The following is a 21504-nucleotide window of genomic DNA, read 5'->3' as shown; positions in this document are numbered from 1 at the left end:
AAATGTTGGATCTACTGCATTGCAAATGCTTGTTTCACAATGCCTCCTTTCCTATCTGAGCCCAGTAATAGCAGACCCCTGACCCTCTTCCCCCATGCCCCAAAGGTCAGTGCTTGTTCATGGCGACGCCACAAGAGACAGCAACGAACCAATACAAAAACGACTTTTAGAAGCAAGTGTCCTCAGACCTGCACGCTTTAAAATATATATTTTTTAATATTTTATTTTTGCATTGTTTGTTAAGCGCTGAAGCACTGCAGGAATTAATGCAGTCGGCCCCAAGCAATAAAACCATCCCCCACCAGCAGTAAAACTAAACCCCACCTAGCCAACCCACTGGGAAAATGCCTGGTGCCCAGCAGGGCAAGTCCAGACCTGGCGAGAGTTCATTGTGTCAGGCGTTAACCCACTTGCAACTAGAAAACAAGCACTGAAAAAGACATATAGATCAGTTTTTTTATTTTGTACATAGGCTGACTGTAACCACGACACTATTTGCATAGTGCTTAGTGCAGGAAGACAGATTGTAAAAAGTGTAATATTTGTACCATATGTGTGAAGACGTTGTTGGCAGAATAAGAGAATAAGAGACACTTTAAACTAATGCTAGTCAGGCTCCCAAAGCCCCAAACCCGATTTTTAATTTCTCAGTATTTGATGCAGAGCACAGTATATAGAACATTTGTATTGCAGATTGGGATACTGCAACCAGCATATGAATAGGGGGGGATGCAATCTGCTAGACCGCTGTCTGTAGTGGCGCGCACTAGTCTATGCACGTCACGTAGCTACATGACGTGCGGCGGCCATTTTGGGGGCGGGCTGCGCGCGCAGCACATTGAGAGGTGCGGCAGCCGCGAGTGTACAGCGCCGGCTCGGCGCTCTTCAGGGAGAGTTATATATTAAATAAATGCACCGTTTATAAGGCAACAGAGTCAGCGGTTTCATTGCCACAGGCATCTTTACAGTGGCGACGAGGTCGGGATTCGACCGGAACATCCAGGAAAAAAAAAAAAAAAAAACGGGAGGCAGCTCACCTACCACGTGGCAGAAGGAGGCACTGCAGAGCCCCATCCACGCAGACACAAGGTGCCAGCAGGACTCCAAGCAACCAGTGTCACCCAGTTTGCAGTGGGACTAGCACAGCTGAGCAGCAACCCTGTGCAGAACAACTGGGAACCACCAGGACTGCAAGCACCACATGAGGTACCGTACCCTGAGGAGCGCGGCAGAGCCATTACCACCCACACAATAGGAAGGTGGCATAGAGACCCCACAGTGGCCATACAGCACGTCGCACTCCGCCCACGCTATCCACAAGGAGGTCCGAACTGGCTACCCTAAAGGAGGGTGAGGGGGCTGACACGGAGGGTCCCCAAGAGCAAACCAAGAAAGAAGAGACGGATAGCACCCCAGGTAGCCCCACAGGGAAAGGAAACAGAGCGACGACGGTCATGGAGGAGAAAATGAGCGCACCAGCAGGATACGCCATTGCACCAGTCCAGTTCCTCCCGAAGCCAGGAGAACCACTGATGAAGTGGGAGGACTGGCGCGAATACATAAATAACTTCATAGAGGTCCTAGAGGACGAGAATGAAGAGACTTTCAAACCCAACAGGAAAAAACATATATTATTACTCAATCTGGGGCCAGAAGGACTCAGAATATACAAAAGCCTGGTGCCCAAACAGAGAGATGGCTCAGACGATGATGTGTACGCCCATGCAATCGACGACCTGAACGAATATTATCGGCCCACGGTATGTGTGTCGGTCGATAGATTTAACTTCCAGCAGAGAAAACAACGGGCTGGAGAGTCGATTGAGGAATACGTAGCGGCCCTGAAGAAACTAGCAGCCACGTGGAGGTATGGCCTGTGGGAGGAAGAGTTTATCAAAGACCAAATTGTAATGCACACCTCCAGCACGAACGTCCAGGACAAGCTATGGGCAAGTGGGGACACCACACTCAAAGATGTAATGGTCATCGTCAAGAGGGCTGAACTCGCGCGGAGGTGCGCTGACGCAACCAAGAAAGAATCGCCGACCGCAGCCATGGTGAACAGGATACAGGAAGAAGAACCTCGCAAGGATCAGAGGTACAGAGGCGCTACGCAAATGGCAGGGCAACACCGGAGTGCAAAAGAAACAGGAAGGAAGTAGCAACAAGAAAACGTGCTACAGGTGCGGAAGCTGGTCCCATGAGGCACACGACAGAAGATGCCCCGCGTTCAGGGCCAAGTGTTTACACTGCGGCATCATCGGCCATTACGAGAAAGTGTGCCGGAAGAAAATGTCCAAGAGCGTGGTGAAATACGTAGACCAGGAAGAAGAGAACCAGGAAGAGACGGTAGAGGAAGAAGTCATCACCGTCCTATGCATATACGACTAGATAATGTGCCTAGATGGGAAAAGGACAAATAAACCCGTGTTGGAAATGAAGATGGGAGGAGTAACCATCAGTGTAGTGGCGGATACAGGTTCCCCCTACACGATAATACAAAGAGCAGTGTTGGAGGAAACATTCAGACCGAAGATAGGACCGGAGCTGGAGAAATTGGACATCCGACCAGTCACATATAATGGCAATCGTATCCCAATGGTGGGATATAGACTCTTGAAGTTTGAGTTCAGAGGCAGATCAGCGTTGTGCAAGCTGTACATCTCAGAGAGAGGACCGTCAGTCTTGGGGTGGCTGGACCAGGGCGACCTGGGAATCAAGTTAGACCCGGGAGGTAAAGAACAAATTTTGCTCACGGAACCAGACACATGGCCCAATCTCACCAAATGGAAAGAGGACTACCCGAGAGTGTTTGGAGGCACGGTGGGAAGACTTGAAAGATTCCAACATAAGATCGTGCTCAAGGAGGACGCTGTTCCAGTTGCCCACAAGGTGAGGAATATACCCATAGCGGTCAGAGAGGCAGTCCAAAAGGAGCTTCAAGAATTGGAGAGTAAGGGGATTATCGAGCCCATCACCTGCGCAGAGTGGCTTGCACCCTTGGTGGTAGTCATGAAGCCGAACGGAAAGGTCAGGCTCTGCGTCGACCTGAGAGAGTTAAATAAGAACATTGTCGTAGAGAAATTTCCCCTCCCAAGGATCGACGAAATGTTGGCAAAGACCAGAGGGGTCAAATGGTACTCCACCATCGATTTGACCTCTGCGTATCACCAAATAGTATTACACCCTGACAGCAGAAAACTTACGTCTTTTATCACCCCATTCGGATGCTACCAGTTCTGCCGCATGCCGTTCGGACTGGCCTCGGCGGCTGCAGTATTCCAAAGGTTAATGCACCAACTGTTTAAGGACTTAACCGGCATCCAGTATTTCCAGGATGACATTCTGGTAATGGGGCGAGACAAAATGGACCACGATCAGAAACTCGAGAAGGTGCTGAAAACCCTGGAAAGTAAAGGCCTCACGGCGGAATGGACCAAATGCCGTTTGGGCCTGGAGTCGGTGACCTACCTAGATCATGAGATTGGGGCGCAGGGTATCACACCAAAAGCAGACAATGTGAAGGCTATCGCTGAAGCTCCGCCCCCCACCAACAAGGAGGAGGTCAGGTCATTTTTGGGCATGGCGGAGTATTACAGTAAGTTTGTGGTACACTTTGCTTCCAAAACGCACCATATGAGGATGCTGACCAGGGAAAGCACTAGTTTTGCATGGACCCCAGAGGCACAACAGGAGTTTGATACCATCAAAAGGGATGTCACGGGAGCAGTGCCACTAAAAGGATACGACCCACAGGGCACCACTGTGCTCACGACCGATGCCAGCGACAAGGGCTTGGGAGCGGTGCTCATGCAAGAGCGCGGACAAGGGCAGATGGAGACGATCAGTTTTGCGTCCAGAGCACTGTCAGCCACCGAAAGCAAGTACAGCGTAATCGAGAAGGAGATGCTGGCCGTGGTGTGGGCCACAGCGAGATTTCGGCAGTTCCTATGGGGCACCAGATTCCTGCTCAGGACGGATCATAAGCCGTTGGTAAAGGTGCTAACCTCGAGTGGGCATGCCAACGCCACTCCCAGAATATCAAAAATGTCGCTGAAACTACTCGAATTCAGATATGATGTAGAGTACATTCCAGGGAATCGCAACCGAGTGGCAGACTATTTGAGCAGGGCAGCAGCGATGGAGCCTGGAGAAGAAGACCCCACTGACCAAAATGAATTGGTGGCCTTGATGGAGGATCAGGAGAAAATCATCAGCTACCAGGAGTGGACTGAGGAATACGAGGAGGACAGCGTCTTGACGGAAGTGAAGAGGTACATTGTCAAGGGGTGGCCAGATAAAAGACATGTGAGCGAAAATATCAAGCCCTACTACGAAGTAAGGGAAGAATTGTCAGTAGGAGACAAAGGAGTATTCACATACAGAGGGGACAAAGTGATCCCTCCGAGAAATCTCATAACCAAGTTACTGGACTTGTTACATGAAGGCCACCTAGGCATTGGGAAGCTGAAGTTAAGGGCCAAACAAAACTACTGGTGGCCAGGCATGGACATAAGAGCGGAGAGGCATGTCAGAGAATGTCCACAGTGCTAAGGAGCGGACAAAACGCTCAAGCCTCTGCGTCCTGCACTAGGACGGTTCGAAACCCCGCAGAACCCGTGGGAGGAATTGTCGATAGACATATTGGGACCCATCCTTGATGACCAGGGCACTCAGAAATATGTATGTGTCCTCATGGATCGATACTCCAAATGGCCGGAGTTGAAGGTGGATGAGACCATGGACACTGAGAACATTATAAAATTTCTGTCGGACACTTTTGTGAGAGAGGGCATACCCAAGTCCATCTTGAGCGATAATGGCCCTCAATTCACGTCAGAAAAGTGGAACAAATTCATGCAAAGGAACGGCATAGCCATCAAACACACAGCGATCTACCATCCCGCTGGGAACGGCTTGGTGGAACGGTTTAACCGAGTCGTGATGGGTGCCGTACAAGCAGCGATTTCATGCAACAAAGATTGGGAAAAAGCCATAGAGAACATGGTATGGGCCTACAGGATTACCCCAACGGGAACAGGATATAGCCCTTTTCAGATCCTGAGAGGGCGAGAACCTTTCACACATGACAATCGGGTCTGGAAGGAGAAGGTTATCACCAGCGAATGGTCCCCCGGGGTGGTACGTGCCAACCTAGAAAAAGCACAGTCGATATATACCAACCACTACAACAAACGGAAGAATGTAAAGGGGACAAGATTGGAAAAGGATGAGTGGGTAAGAGTAAAGCTGGCAACATTACAGAAGAAAGGAGACAGTAAATACAGCAGGCCCATGCAAGTCAAGGAAGTGTACGATCGAGCGGCCTTGCTGAGTGACGGCAACGTGTGGTCCCAAGATCGCATGGCCAGGTGTAACAAAGTTCTACAATGGGAGCAACCTGGAGCTGAGTGGGACGATGGAGAAGAACCGAATGCAGAAGGGGAGCAAGGCAATGGCGAACAACATGGAGAAGGAAGCGTTAGAGAGGAACTAATAGAGGAAAGAGGAAGCATGGAGGAGAACAGGGCTGGACAGAGTGAGGGAAGAGGTGGCGAGATGCCGAACCAAGGGTCCCAAGAGAGCTCGACCCAGGTGACCAGGAGCAGAAGGTCTGTGGTGAGACCAGCAAGGTTTCGAGATTTTGAAATGAACAATTGAACTGTAAGTGACTCTTGTACTGTTTGGAAAAAAAGGGAGATATGTAGTGGCGCGCACTAGTCTATGCACGTCACGTAGCTACGTGACGTGCGGCGGCCATTTTGGGGGCGGGCTGCGCGCGCAGCACATTGAGAGGTGCGGCAGCCGCGAGTGTACAGCGCCGGCTCGGCGCTCTTCAGGGAGAGTTATATATTAAATAAATGCACCGTTTATAAGGCAACAGAGTCAGCGGTTTCATTGCCACAGGCATCTTTACACTGTCTAGGAATACATAAGTTTAGTATTTTTTAATATTTGCCTGTTTTGCAAACCACAAGAAGAAAATGAGAAGTCCGAGGAGGCAGCGAAGTGACTATAAAGGCTTTTTAGTCTACAAAAAAGTTTGGTTGACAAAAGGAAAACTCTTTTCTCTAAAGAACAACACACTGAGGAAAGTGAGGCCTCCTTTGCCGCAGCATATAGGGTACTTACTGCATATCGTGAGTTCCAAAACTTCACTGCATGACTAATTGATGATCATCTTGTGGTAAGTTGTCATGGCAAGAAGATTCCACAAATATTATTGATGTGCAAAAAGTCTACTCTCTTGCGAACTCTGGAAATTCCCTACAGCACTGAAAACTCACAGGAAGAGACACAAGTACCGAACAAGACTGGAGGAGAGCCGGTTTGAACTGATCTGGCTGGAAGAAGTGGTAACAGGGGTGGAAGCAAGAAGACATTCAGAATAGAGAATACCAGTGTAACATTGTGAGGAGGGTGTTTTAGATGTTGGTCAAGTAAGCACTTTGCAAATTTCTTATTCTGTCCTACACCAAAAAAGAATGCAATACTTGTGTGGCAGTTGAACACTTTGCTAGGGTTTGTAGTATAGCATGTTGGTAAAATAAAGATGAAGACAATGGGATTTACAAGAAAGTTTTAGGAACATTGCATTACTGTGAATGTAGGAATGGGAGGTGTGGTACAGGAAGACAGTGGATGCAGAGATCCTGTTGCTGAAACAGTAGTCTCACATGTTGGTCTTGAACTGTTGATTGACTCGTGATTATATCAGTATTGTGTCTGCCAAGACAGTCAACCCGCTGTGGCATTCCAAAATGCTTAATAAACTCAATGTTTAGGTACCTATGAAAGTCTCAAAATATTTACGATTTGTTTGAGGCCTGACTAGACTTTACAATTCATAATCTATATGGGTTAGAAGTTCTACATACCTTGCGGAGGCCAAGACATGTTATACAGGTTCCATCACAGCCTCTTGAGACTGATACTTAGACATAGCAATAAACAGCAAATCATATATGAGCATGAAGAACGTGACTGTATATGCAGGGAAGTGAAAATGGTCAAGGACCAAGATAATGATAAGGTGACTAGAAGTAAAATAAATAATGTGCTGGAGACACACAGACAAGTATTCCAGGACAAGATGGGCGAATGAAAAGGTTTAACATCAGCCTTAAGATAGACGCTTAACCAACTGAGCATTGAGTAGAAGGGAGTGCCACTGAGTGTGAGGAAGGAGCTTACTGAACTACTGGACAGAAAGTTGTATGACTCTACATTGTTTCTTTCATCCATTCTCATGGCATGCGCAAAAAAGTAAAGAGCTGCATGTTTGTATGGACTTGTGCTACCTAAAGCAAGCTACACGAGTGGACTAGCATCCACAAAATGAATGTTAATGTGAAAAAAGTGACGGCTGGCCAATTAACAGCAAGAAAGTTTGCGCTAGTCATCCCAACATCATTTTTCAGTGTTTAGCTGCAAAAAATCTCACAAATACGTGGCTAAAGGAAAAAAAGGAAACAAAACCTGACTGCAGAATGGAGCAGCCAGGACTAAGTTCAACACAGGACAGATACCCCCTCAACCGCTCCAACAGCCAGGATCACCAGCCAGAGTCCCTGGGGAAGAGGAAGAGGAAATGCAGATTCAGTCAGGAGGTGAACCAGCTCTTCGTCAGCCCCAAGGTGACATTGGGGACCAAAAATGCTATATGGCAGTCCATAGTCAACAAGGTGAACTCTGTCGCAGAAGTCAAGAAGACAGGGATGGACTCCAAAAAGCACTGGCCTGATGCCAAATGCAAGATTAAGCAGGACCTGGCCAACAATAGACACACAGCTCTGCAGACCGGAGGTTGGTGCCACGGGCCACACACTTAGCATAGTGCCAAGGGGGCGTGATGGTAATGTCTTTGATACTCTGGAGCAACTGACATGATGGTAACGTCTTTGGTGCTCTAGAGCAAGTGACTAGGATTTAAAACTGTGTCAAGAACTGCTATTACTTCATATTGCTTCATAAAGGCTACCAAGGACATGATGGTACGTCGTGCCTAGGTATTTGGCAAGGACTGCTATTGCTATGATGGCTGGTACATCAGTGACTTGAGTACACGGCAATTGAAGCCATTTGGTTCAGAAGTTCTTTGTTTAGTGTATGGCCATAGCACACAAATCATGTGCTTCAAAATGCTAGACTGTGTGTTGTGTAACAACCAATCGCATCATTATGTTGTTTTCATACCTTTTGCCCTATTTTGTTGTTGTTGTTATTTTATTTTCATTTCCTTTCAGGTGGCAGCTTCTTGTGAGAGTACCACTATTCCTAGCCATTGTGTTTTCACCGAACAGCATATAAGCGTCCACGCCCAGAACATTCCAGATTCTTATCAGGTAGAGGTGTTATTGTTTTATTATACATATTATTTTACATGCCATGTGTGGTGTTTTATACCAATTGGCTCAGTGTATTAATCACATAGATAATCTTGTCCAGATCTCCTTCCCTGCAGTACCCTCCTTAATTCACTTCCCCTTGTCTAGCTATTCTGAGCATCTGTGGACTTAGAAAGTAGAGATTCAGAACTAAGATATGGTGGGCATACTGGAGGTACTACTCCTGAGGAACATACAAAACTGCAACAGTGGGAGTCCAGTGCCCGCTGAGGAGCTCAGTGCCTTGGTGGAACAGGTGTCCGCAGTCATCTGTGAGGAGTCGGTGGTCGGAGTAGAGGGACGGGACAGTGCTGACTATGACCAACTACTTCAACAAGATGGTAAGTAACAACAATGGGGGGAAATATGTCATGTTGTAAAGCCCAGGCACCTATGCCTCAGCACTCACCAACACTGTGTGCAGGTCAAACAGTAGCCACATAGGTACTCTGGGGCTTATTCACAAGAGTTGCTGGTGTGTCATTTTTTCCCTTATTAAAAGTGACATACCGGTGGTGCAAGGGGCTTGTAACTAAGACCTTAATGTGTGCAAACAATGACAAGTGAACAGTCATGTGTCTCCTAACTAGGGGGCCTATTAGGATGGCGGACGGACCTGCGTCCGTCCGCCACCCCCGAGGTGGAGGGACCGTCCGCAGGGGCAGCTGTCCCTCCGGTGAAATTAGGATGTGACCGCCACCCTGGCGGTCACATCCCGTATCTTTAACCTTGCGGCGGGTGCTGCTTGAAGCAGCACCCGCCACAAGGTTAAAAATGCATGTTTTACATTTACATGCACAAAGCAGCAGGCACCACGTGGTGCCTGCCGCTTTGTGCATGTAAATGCTGGGGGGTACCATAGGTACCCCCCATGTGTACCCCCACCCCCCCCCGACACCCTGGGGGCCCGCAACGAGCCCCCAAACACCAAAGACCACATGCTTTTCCACAGCGGAAAAGCCGCCGTGGAATAGCATGTTTCAATGCACATCGTAATTTGGCTGACGGTGTCTTGCAAACACCGTCACCAAATAGCCCTCCACACCCCGCGGATCAGTGGCAGACGGACCTGCCGTCCGCCGCTGGTCCCACCGCAATCCCACCGCCATCCTAATCTGGCGGTGGGTGTTTTCTGTGGCCGCGGTGGTGAATCCGCATCCTCCAGGCCGGCGGTGGCTTCCGCCGGCCCGGAGGATGCGGATTCACCGCCATCCTAATCGGCCCCTAGATGTGTGCATCAGGTAGTGGTGCAAGTCTCTCAGTCATCCTAGATTAACACATATTGTAATCACAGTCATGTGCATTGTTGTCAAAATAATGTGCTTTCTTGTACTAACTATGGGGCATTTATACCATAATGTAGCAGAGCGCGGGGTTACCCCAAAATGATAGCAAGGCGCTCCGACAGAATAAAATTGTAGAGAAGTGCTGTTGGCACACAAAATACAACACACCCTTGCATGTCCCACAGTTCTATTGTCTCTAAAATTGACTTGCACAAGCGCCGTCACCCTTGTACCATGTTGGTAGGGTGTCTGCACAGCAGTTCCAAATGTTGATGTGCAGGAAGGGATACCTTTTTACACATAAACAATCATTTATGGTGTTTTGCTGTTTCTATGTGTGCTGCACAATGCAACACAAGTACAGACAGCAAAAACGATGATATATACAGCATCTCTCCTTGTTTTGCCATGTTAAGACCATGTTTTCCCTGGCATTAATTTAGACACAGACTCCTATTTATGCCACCCTTGTAAATGGGGGGCAGTGGCAAAATCAATTGGTTTTGCAGCGGAACATCCACCGCAATACCCATTGCCCACCCTTTTCATGCTAAGTGTAGCGTGAAAGGGGGCCTTATTTACAAGGTGGCATTAAGCCACATTAAGTGACTTAATGCCGCATTGAAAATAAGGCGAAGGCCCTATTGCCACGGGAACCTCAGAAAAAGTGAGTTCCCTATGGCGATAGGGACTTGTAAATATGCCCCTAAGTGTTGGCACACAGGGCTGATGTGAAAATCCTAAACGCCTAACATGTAACATTCATGGACAGTGTAAACTGTCATACACAGCTTTGTGTAACAGGTGTACCATGTAACACATGAGAATCGAAAGTGTCATGCACTCAGAATTTCAAATGATTAACAACATGTCAACCTTATAACAGACTGCAACAATAGTATTTGCCCTTTCCATTGCAGAGGATGAAATCGTGTCTCCTGGTCAGCACACTGTCCCAGACATCACAGATGAGGGTAATGATGAAGAAAACCTTCCAACCATCGACCACAACACCCTCCAAGAGCTCCTGGATTCCAAAGGAACTACATCTTCATACCCAGGGAGGGTCAGCAGCACCCTGGCATCTCCTCATGCCCGCAAAATAACCAACAGGCACCACCTACCACCACTGCTACACCCCTAGACTCTGAGGGGAGGGCAGTCAAAATATTAAATTTTAAATATCGACCTACATTAATATTGAGTTTTAAATATCGTGGGGGCAGAATATCGAAGTCAAGAATATCGTTGACCAGAATATCGACCCCAAGGTAAGTAATATTGTTTTTTTAAATATCGAAATAAGTAATATCGTAAGCAAAATATCGTTATTGATAATATCGAATTTTTTTAGTGTTATGTATTTTAGTATGTATTTAATATGTATGTTAAACATTTTTTTAATGTATTTTTATACATTTTAAAGTAAATGTTTAGAAATTAGTAATTTTGTTAAAGTAAATTTTGTGTTTTAGTATCAGACCGGGTTGCGGCTTTATAGGGGAATAGGGTGGGAAGTAATTTAATTATAATTAATTAATTAATATGTTTTTATTAATTGGTATTGATGATTAATTAACTGTTAAGTATTAATTGGTAATTACATTTTATTAAATAGTTCATTATATTAATTAGAATTAATGTATTATTCATTTTTATTTATTGTTAATTCATTTATTGTTACTTAATAATTGATTGGTGATTAATTTTTATTAAGTGATTACTTGATAATTAAATTAATTATGTGATTTTTTTATGTGAAGTGGGCTGTGGGTTTATAGGGGAATAGGGTGGAAAATAATTAAATACATTAATTAATGATATTGTTTTTATTTATTGGTATTTATGATTAATTAATTGGTAATTACTTAATTGGTAATTAATTGGTATTAATTACTTAATTATGTTAATTATAATTAATGTATTCCTACTTTTTATTCATTGTTATTCTTAATTAATTTAATGGTAAATAATTATTAATTGGCGATTAATTGGTAATTAATATTTATTAATTAACTAATTTATAATTATATTAATTTATTATTAATTGGTATTAATTAATTGTGTTTTTTATATGTGTAGCGTGTTGTGTGTTAAAGGGGGAATAGTGTGGGATGTGATTTAATGTAATTTAAGTAAATATTAATTGTAATGTATTGGTATTGATTAATTAATTATTTTTTTGTAAATTAATTATTAATATGTTATTTTTTTTTATAAACAATTATGTAATTGATAAGTATGTTAATTTAACCCTTTCGCTAACCAGCACTTTCCCTACTGTTGCACTCTCTGGAGTGGGAATAGTAATTTTTACCCCTATGCTATCCAACGCTTTCCTTACTGTTGCACTCACTGGAGTGAGAATAGTCATTTTTACCCCTACGTTATCCAGCGCTTTCTCTACTGTTGCACTCTCTGGTGTGGGAATAGTTAATTTTACCCCTATGCTATCCAACGCTTTCCCTACTGTTGCACTCACTGGAGTGGGAATGGTCATTTTTGCCCCTACGCTATCCAGGCTTTCCATACTGTTGCACTCTCTGGAGTTGGAATAGTAATTTTCACCCCTATGCTATCCAACGCTTGCCCTACTGTTGCAATATGTGGAGTAAGTATATATATTACTTTATATGTAGATGTTTAATTAATTTTAAAATTGTATGTATTATTCATTATTTTTAAAATATGTTTAATGTTTATATCTATAATTTTGTAAATTATATTTATTTTTTACTTATTTTTACAGGATTATTAAAACATAAAAAAATATATTTTAAACTCGATATTTTTGACAACGATATTTTTTTTCTCGATATTTTTGTACTTACCTTTATGTAGATAAGACTTCAATATTTTTCATGTCGATATTTCTGTGTCAATATTTTTGTAGGTCGATTTTCTGTCTTTCGATATTTTGTCATACAATCCTCTGAGGACCCACAGGTCACCTTCCACTGGCTTGCAGTAGGAGTCCAGCAGGAGATGGTAAATCAGGTGGAGATGGGGTTGGATACCCTGGCAGCCACAGTAGAGGGGGTCCTTGGGTGCCTCAGTCCTATTAGGGACACCTCGGTTGTCATCAGAATGCACTCTGTTGCCTCCAGCTGTCCCTAGCTGACACCACTGGTGTCATGAGCCAAAGGCACCAACAACTGCCCTGCCAAAGTGACACCAACCAGGTGGTCAATGAGATGCAGGCAATATGAAAAACATTGGAGGCCATGGAGCGAAAGCACGACTCTCACATGGCTGCAAACCACCGCAATATTACTGATGTGTTACAAAACCAGCAGATCCTCCTCTCTGCAGTGATGCCTCATGTCTTGTCACAGATGAATGCTGCTGCAGCGACGGCATCCACATCTTGCTCCTCCGATGTGTCTGTGTTTCCCTTGCCTGCTACTTTTACCACAACACCCTCACAGGAGACACAGCACACATCAGAGGAGGAAGATCTGGATGGTACATCTTTACAAAGGAAAAGCCTCCTGTAGCATTCACCTGTCGAATGTCCAGTTTCTGCTAAGCCCTGTGCTGACCATTGATGGAACGGGGTTTTCGCGAAATAAAACCTGCTCAGATTGAACTCCCATAGTGTGAAATCATTAATCATGTGGTGTGCAAGCTAAATGCGAAATGGGCTAACATGAGGGAAAATGAAACTGCACCAGCGCAAACTAAAATGCTGGAGTAGGCCTCAAATGCTTATGACTAATGGAAAATAAAAGGACTAATGCTGCTTGATTGTTCTATACTAATATGTTTTGGAAATACCATTAATTTGGAATGCACATGGGTAAATGCAACACACAGGGCGGGTGCGCTATGGTATAGCATTATAAGTGATTAATAAAGAATGTGCTTGTTTTCCGTAGAAGTATGGTTTTCTGCTCTGCAGAAAAGGCCTGAGAGTCATTTTAGAAAATAAATGTGAGTTTAATCTGAGCGAGAAAGGGAAGGTGGAAAACTGTTCGTCCTTCACGGGTCCTGTGTGACTGCCAAAGTTTGCGTGGAGAAACAAAATATTCTTCGGAAGTGGAACACTTCCTTATAGAGCGGCGCAATTGAACAATCGAGGCATAAAGTTGTTACATGACCAAAATGGAGGAAATATGTACTATGAGAGCAGCTTGAATTTGTATTTCCTGGGCTGGAAGTTGATAAAATAAGTAAAGAGGACAATGGGCAGTCTTACAGAAGTGACACGACGAGAGTGGTGTACAGTACACCTCCTTCCTTAACCAATAGAATGAAATTGTGTGTTATGATACAATGTGGGTTGGTCTTTTTGGGTTTTAGAGTATAATATTAGGTACCTGGTGGGAGGGGTTTAGGAGGTTGCATGGTTTTCTTCTTTGCGAGAGGAGAGGGCTGCATTGCTGTCTTCTATTCCTATTTGGGCTGGCTGTTCCTGTTTGCTAAATCCTGACTAAGGGGCTCATTAGGAGCCCGCCATCCTATCGGGAAATGGGACCGCCCGCCATAAGAGCGCGGATCCCTTGGGGGACATTAAGATGTGCCCGCCGCTGTAGCAGTCGCATCCTGCATTCCTGTCATTGTAGCGGGCGGTGCACTCAGCACCGTCCGCCACAATGCCAGGAAGGCATGTTGTGCACTTCCATGCACAACATGGCAGCCACCGCGCGGTGCCTGCCATGTTGTGCATGGAACTGCTGGGGGGTACCATAGGTACCCCCCATGTGCACCCCCACCAGGATCCCTAGGGGCCCGCTTCGGGCCCCAAATATCAAACACGTCTGCCTTTCCGTGGCGGCAGGCATATCCCCGCCTGCATACAAATATAGATGGCGGTGTCTACCAGACACCGCCACCATATGAACTGCTTTTCCGCCCGGTAGGCAATCAGGTGGAATGACTATTGGCGGAAAACCGGTGGACGGTCTTCCCGTCCGCCGGGGTCCCACCACCATGCTAATGTGGCGGGGGGAAAATAGAAGCGGCGGAGGTTTTTGGCGATCTGCCTGTTATGCTAATGGGCCCCTTAGTCTTTGCTCTTCAACTCTTCTTTAGGGGCCTTGATGCTCTCATGGCCAGAGAGTAGTTTTCATAATTTCCTTTGTAGGTTAGTATAATATCTGAATTCATTTATTGTTTCTTGTGTGGTAAGCGATTATTCTAGCTGTATTATATTTGTTGAGCACTCACATTATTTAGATAAAGCATTATAAATATACAAGTGAGTTTTTCTTTATTAGTGATAATGGATTTGATTTATAATGAGTATTTCTAGATCCATGTATTAGTGAGCACTTTGCCACTGGATTCAAGCAAGCCTGGCTGAAGACGGCTGAAATGCCAGAAACCGGTCCTAGGAAGCTTATTTCCGGTCCAGGGAAGGCATGGCTTGGCAGTTCAGGCTGGACTGATCCCATGAGGCACAGGGTCAGACTGATTTGCATATGGCAATGTCTGAACTGGGGTGGCAGAGTGGGCTAAAGAACGGTGATGGATTAAACCCAGATCCGTTGACTGGGTGTGAGTGTTTGATTGGTTCGGATGCTCTGTCCATCACCACACCCTTTTGTACCGCTTTGTTTGCCATAAGTTGGCAGGGTATGCTCAGACGTGAGTCCCTTGCTCATCTTGCCATTGGATTCAAGCAAGCCTGGCTGAAGACGGCTGAAATGCCAGAAACCGGTCCTAGGAAGCTTGTTTCCGGTCCAGGCAAGGCATGGCTTGGCAGTTCGGGCTGGACTGTTCCCATGAGGCACAGGGTCAGACTGATTTGCATATGGCCATGTCTGAACTGGGGTGGCAGAGTGGGCTAAAGAACGGTGATGGATCAAACCCAGATCTGTTGACTGGGTATGAGTGTTTGATTGGTTCACATGCTCCGTCCATCACCACACCCTTTTGTACCGAATAATATATCAAGAGCAAGTCTATTTTGTAAAACCATAGATCTGATTGCAACCATTTCGGTATTAATCATTAAGAACCCTCCAGCAGTGTCTGTTGATAAACGATCAACTAATGTTGAGAATTAATATTTTATGTGAGTTCAATACAACTCGAACTGACGGTATCGGTGCACAAAATATATCACCTACTATTTCTGAAAAACTTGCTCTTTTACTTCTTGCTAGTCCTTTACTTATTACATTCATTTCATTGTTCTTAGTTATGTGATATATCTTCGGGAATACAATGCCAAAATAACAACTACCATACCATCATGCATGTAACCTATAATAGGCATTTTTAAGGTTATAGATATATGGAAAAACAGGTTCAGTTCCCCCTTTCAGTCCCCATCCCCCTATTATTAGGAAGGTATGTTCACATTCACTAGTACCAATGAAAATACTGTTATACTCTGTTTTTAGTCTATGTAGACAGAATGTCCCCAATGTTGACAAGTCTAAGGACATTGCAGCATGAGTCTCGCCTTTCTTATAGCCCCCCTCTAGAGTAGCCCATGGCGGTACATGTGACTTCTGCTCAACAGCCTTCTTTTGGAAATACTGCCTTCTTTCCTCTACTAAATTTAGAAAATCTTTCTCTTCATCATGCAAAAGACATGTTAAGTTATTTCTATGAACATATGTTATATCTATGGGGTTCATTGTTAGGTAAAATTCACCCATACTTTTCTACTAAGCACTGGATTTAAATTTCTAAAAATAGGAATTTCTGAAAAGACTAAATCTAAATTTGAATAATAATATTGTAACTTGCCGGTAACATAGAACAAACTAGACACAACACTACAGATGCTCCATAAGTTAATGGAAGATGGTGATATGTCACACCTTCTGAGACAGAAGTAGGTAGTTTCATACAGACATAACAGTGACTCACACCTATCGTATCAACATATTGGTAAAGGAGTTTAGTAAATACATTTAATAACGAATCACTATTCGATTTGTCATGATAATACATGCTCTTATCCATTTGCTCTAAGTCTGTAGTAGTAGTAGTGTTCTTAGTGACTGCATTCATTCTTTTACTTGTATTTGTGTTATTTTGATTATTAGTCACCATTGGAACAGGTATCAAAACAGTACACAAACACCACATCAACATTAGTATTGTAATACTACATAAACAACACTGAACACATCTCTATTTTATACTAGATTTCGGATTTTCAGTCACTTTCACTTCTGCTATTTTTAGAATCTAAATTATTTCTGAAATGCATTTTCTTTGCACACAAAAAAGTAAAAATCTTTGTGTGATCCCACACTTCAAAAACCTTCAGCTTTAGTTAGCCCTTTTTCTTTAGAATTTTTCTTTGTTTTATAATATTCTCAAAAAATCCACCTTTTGTGCAAAAAGTCTTTTCTTTAAGGTGGTCTCAATTCCCTTTCAGCAGATCCTTCAATGGTGACACTTTCTTGTTCTCCATTTAGATCAAGATTTTCAAAATCTTCAAGGATGATGTAGGTCCACTCTGGAGCCTTATATTTTCTACTTGGAACCCTCACTCTTTTTGACAACCTTAATGATCTTCTTGATTGTTCTTGCTCAAATTGACTTGACACCTCATTTACTTGTTCTAATTCTATCCCTGTTTTTCTTCTTTCTCAGCCAGTAGTCTCCCTTTCTAACCCCTTTTCTCTGTACTGCCCTTTCACCTTCTTCGCCTATTTTTCCTTTTAATTTATATTTCTTTTGGTTGGACTTGTTCTGAATTCTCTGCCTTTTCTTATTCTGTTGTTTGTATTTGTTCTGTACCCTCAGGTCTTTTCTTTTCTTCTTCTGATTGAGCTTGCAGTGGATTTTCGGTAGTTGATTCCTCTATTCTTTGCTCACTTTGTTCTGGTTTTTCAGGCTCTGGCTACTTCTCAGCCTCTACAGCAGTTTCTTCAGTCCCAGAAACCGGTGCCCACTGTACTCGACTTGTCCTTGGTTGTTCATCATCAGTGTGTTCTTCAGAGTCTGTTTCTCTGATTTCTTTGACTTCAGAAGTGTCAGCTTCTGGTTCTTTTCTTTGCTCTACCAGTTGCAGCTCCTGTCGTTCAGGTAGACTTGAGACTTTCTGGGTATGACTAGCATGAATCCAATTTGTCAAGACAGCACACTTCACTGCTGTTGTTGTGACCAATATGATTTGATGTGGTCCTTTCCACCTGGGTTCCAAACACAATTTCCTCTTGTGCTTCTTCACCACGACCCAGTCTCCAGGACACAAATCATGAGCTTGGTTCGGCTGTGCTGTGGTTGCATCTTCTCTAACCTGGTGAGACACAGAACTTTCTAGATCAGCTATTTCTTTACAATAGTCCAACACTAGCTCATCAGTTATATTCATCAATTTGTTTCCAGGTACAAGTGCTAGTCTCATTGCTCTTCCCATGAGAATCTCATGTGGACTTAATCATGTTCTTCGGTTAGGAATGCTTCTAAGGCTCATCAATACAAGGGGAAAAGCATCAGGCCATTTCAGTGAAGTGGATGCACACACTTTCCCTAACCTGGATTTTATTATGCCATTGATCTGCTCAACCACTCCAGAAGCTTCTGGTCGATAGGCACAATGTAATTTCTGCTCAATTTTTAAAGCAGTACAAATCGCTTTGATTACCTCATTGTTAAAATGAGGCCCTCTATATGTTTCCAAAGTGACTGGAAATCCAAATCTTGCAATGAGCTCCCTCAATAGTAGTTTGGCAACTGTGAGGTTGTCATTCCTCCTCGTGGGATAGGCTTCTACCCATAGAGAAAATAGACATACAATGACAAGGACATATTTCAATCCATTGCACGGTGGCAACTTAATGAAGTCAAGTTGCAATCTCGTGAATGGTGGTTCTGCTTTTCCAATTTTTCCCCAACTGACAACTGTCTTCCTACCTGGGTTTTGCTGTTGGCAGGTTAAGGTTAAACATATTTGGCAGAGACTCTCTGCAAATACTCTAAACTTTGGATTATACCATGTTTGCCTGAAATGTCTAATCATGACGTCTCTCCCAATGGGTGTAGTTCCATGATATACCCTAGCCATTTGTGACAACAAACTATCTGGCATTATTGCTCTACCTTCTGGACACACTCATACTTTATCGTCCTGACACAGTACATATAGCATAACCAGACATCAATTTTCCATTCTCTCTTCTCAAGCATGACCCATCAACAAACAATACAAAATCTGACTCTTCTAAATGAACGTCAAGGAGGTCAGGTCTGGGCTTTGTACACATTTCTGTCACATCCAAACAATCATGATCAACCTCCTCTTTCACTTCTTCACAATAGGAATCGGGCAACAAAGTTGCTAGATTCATCATGGTGCATCTCGTCACACTTACATTCCCAGCACCCAATATTACTCTTTCATACTTAGTCAGCTGACTAGGGGTCAAATGTTGAATACAAGTCCTTGTTAAAAGGATCTCGACAGAATGTGGCTCATACACATTTATAGGATGTGCCATCTCAATCCATTCACTTTGTTCCAGAATTACACAAGTACCAGCCACTGAGTTTAAGCAGCCAGGTAATGCTGCAGCCACTAGATCCAGAGTAGCAAAAAATGTATGCTACTGGACGTCCGGACAATCCGTGTCTCTGTGTTAACACTGAAAGTGCACAACCTTCCCTTTCACAGCAGAACAAAGCAAACTCTTTGGTATAATCTCACATTCCCAATGCTGGTGCTTGACACAAACAACTTCTCAGTTTTATGAATGCTTCTTCACTTTCATCATCCCATTCCATCGGATCCATTACATCTTTTTGTGTCAACCTTATTAAGGGTTTTGCTAGCAGTGAAAATCCACTGATCCATTGGCGACAATATCCAGCCACTCCTAAAAACATTCATACTTCTTTCTTGGTTTGGGGCAGACTCATGTGTCGAATCACTTTTATTCTTTCTGGTGTCACTTTTCTGACTCCTCTTTCTATCTTGTGTCCCAAATATTGAACTTCCTGTTGGCAAAACTGTAACTTTTCTGGTGACACCTTGTGCCCTCCTTCTGCGAAATGGTTCAGTAAAGCTATTGTGTCCATGACACAAGCTTCTCGTGTCTTTGATGCCAATAATAGGTCATCAATGTACTGAACCAAGACTGAATTTCCTGGCATAACCAAAGCGTCCAAACATTTTTTCAGATTCTGATTGAAAATCGATGGACTCTCTGTGTACCCTTGAGGAACTCCGCTCCCTGCCAAAACACAGTCTCTGAACTGGAATGCAAATAAATATTGACTATCTGGGTGCAATGGAATCAAAAAGAATGCTTGGCACAAATCAATCACAGTGTACCAATGGGCATCCCACGGTATCGGATAAAGAATCTCTGCTGGGTTTGGTACTACTGAACAACAGGGTACTACTATTTTATACATTTTCCTCAAATCTTGTACTATTCTATATATTCCACTAAGCTTTTTAAGTCCCATTATTGGTTAATTACAAGGACTGCTCAATATTTATTTTAGAATACCTTATTCAATCATTTGATCAATTACTGGGGCAACTCCTGCTTTGACTTCAGGGCTCATTCTGTATTGTGGTGTGTTTGGATATATCGCACCTTCTTTTACCACAATTTTACCTGCATCTACCTTTGCCATTAGACCAATTTGTTTTCCTGTAAAATCTCACACACCTGACCTCACTGTGGTTCTCAATTCATCAGGCAAATTGCGTTCAGTAAGAAGTGAAAACATCTCATCCACTTCTGTTCCTTGTTTTGCTAACATCATCTTGAAAGCAACATCTACATCATGTGTTTGGAAAGCAACACCATCAGGCGTACAAAAGATGGTACAGTTCATCTTACACAATAATTCCCTACCTCACAGGTTTACTGGACTTGAGTCGCATACTACAAACCGATGCATGTCTCTGACATTCCCAATATTTACTTCTATTGTTTCTGTGACTGGGGTACTGATTTGCTTATTTGAGATTCATACAACTTAAATAGTTTCTCCCGAGAGGAGTAGGTTTGGAATTTCTGCTGCTCTCACAGTTGAACTGGTAGCGCCAGTATCCACTAGAAAAGTGATGTCATTTCCTTCAACCTTTCCAACAACAAATGGGCCAGACTGATCTACCGCCAAAGATGTGCCAAGCACGCACTCTTCCTCCCCCCTCAGGCACCGTCATTGGGACATTTCTGAATCACTCTCATTACTTTGCATCTATTATTGTTGAACCGTCTGTGCATTCTTACCACTTTCTCCACGAAATCCGGTGTTCACACTGTATCTCAGCACCGGAGCTTTCACTTTGTTGGGCACAAGGTCTTGTGGCACTTGCAACTGAGGAGTAACTAGCTGTTGTTGTTGTTGTTGTTGTTGGTTCACAACCACCTCACTCTGCATCTGTGGATTTAAAATATGATTTAACCTATTATTCTGTTGAATATTTCTACACTCATTCTTCCAATGTCCAAGCTTTCCGCATCCATGACAATTATATTTATTTTTCGCTTCAGTTCTACTCATTCGTCCTTTCCCCTTATTTCCATTTGATACCTGACTACTCTGATTTTGCCCATTCATCTCGTTATCATTTTGAAAACCAGAAGCTGCTTCTTGGTGTTCTGCCAACTTCACTTGTGCCCACATCATTTTCTCTTTTAACCGTTTATGCTGTGCATCAATGTCATCACTAAAATACTTTGCATTCATTAAAATGTCATCAATCGGCTTACTTTGCCAGCAAAGCATATGCTGCTGAATCATCTGACCAATTTCTGGTCTTAATCCATACACAAACCTATTGACAAAATGTTCCATATCTTTGTCACCAATATTTTCAAATCTACTATACGGCTTAAACACCTTTTGTAGTATGCATACCCTGACTCCTTTGGTTCTTGAGTTGTTCTATCTATTTTAAC

At 43.6% G+C, this 21504-nt stretch overlaps 1 long non-coding RNA gene across 1 annotated transcript in view; it reads right to left on the bottom strand.

The window, feature by feature from the left end:
* LOC144767265 (uncharacterized) overlaps positions 1–20936 on the bottom strand; it is a 279638-nt gene extending 258702 nt beyond the window's left edge. The window contains exon 1 of the long non-coding RNA XR_013598126.1: positions 20833–20936. This is a non-coding gene — a long non-coding RNA (uncharacterized LOC144767265). The remainder of the gene's footprint in view (positions 1–20832) is intronic.
* Positions 20937–21504: the final 568 nt, after the last annotated feature.

This window comes from Lissotriton helveticus, chromosome 7 (assembly GCF_964261635.1).
Source record: "Lissotriton helveticus chromosome 7, aLisHel1.1, whole genome shotgun sequence".
In the NCBI taxonomy this organism is placed as follows: Eukaryota; Metazoa; Chordata; class Amphibia; order Caudata; family Salamandridae; genus Lissotriton; species Lissotriton helveticus.
This window is presented reverse-complemented; position numbering and strand designations above follow the sequence as displayed.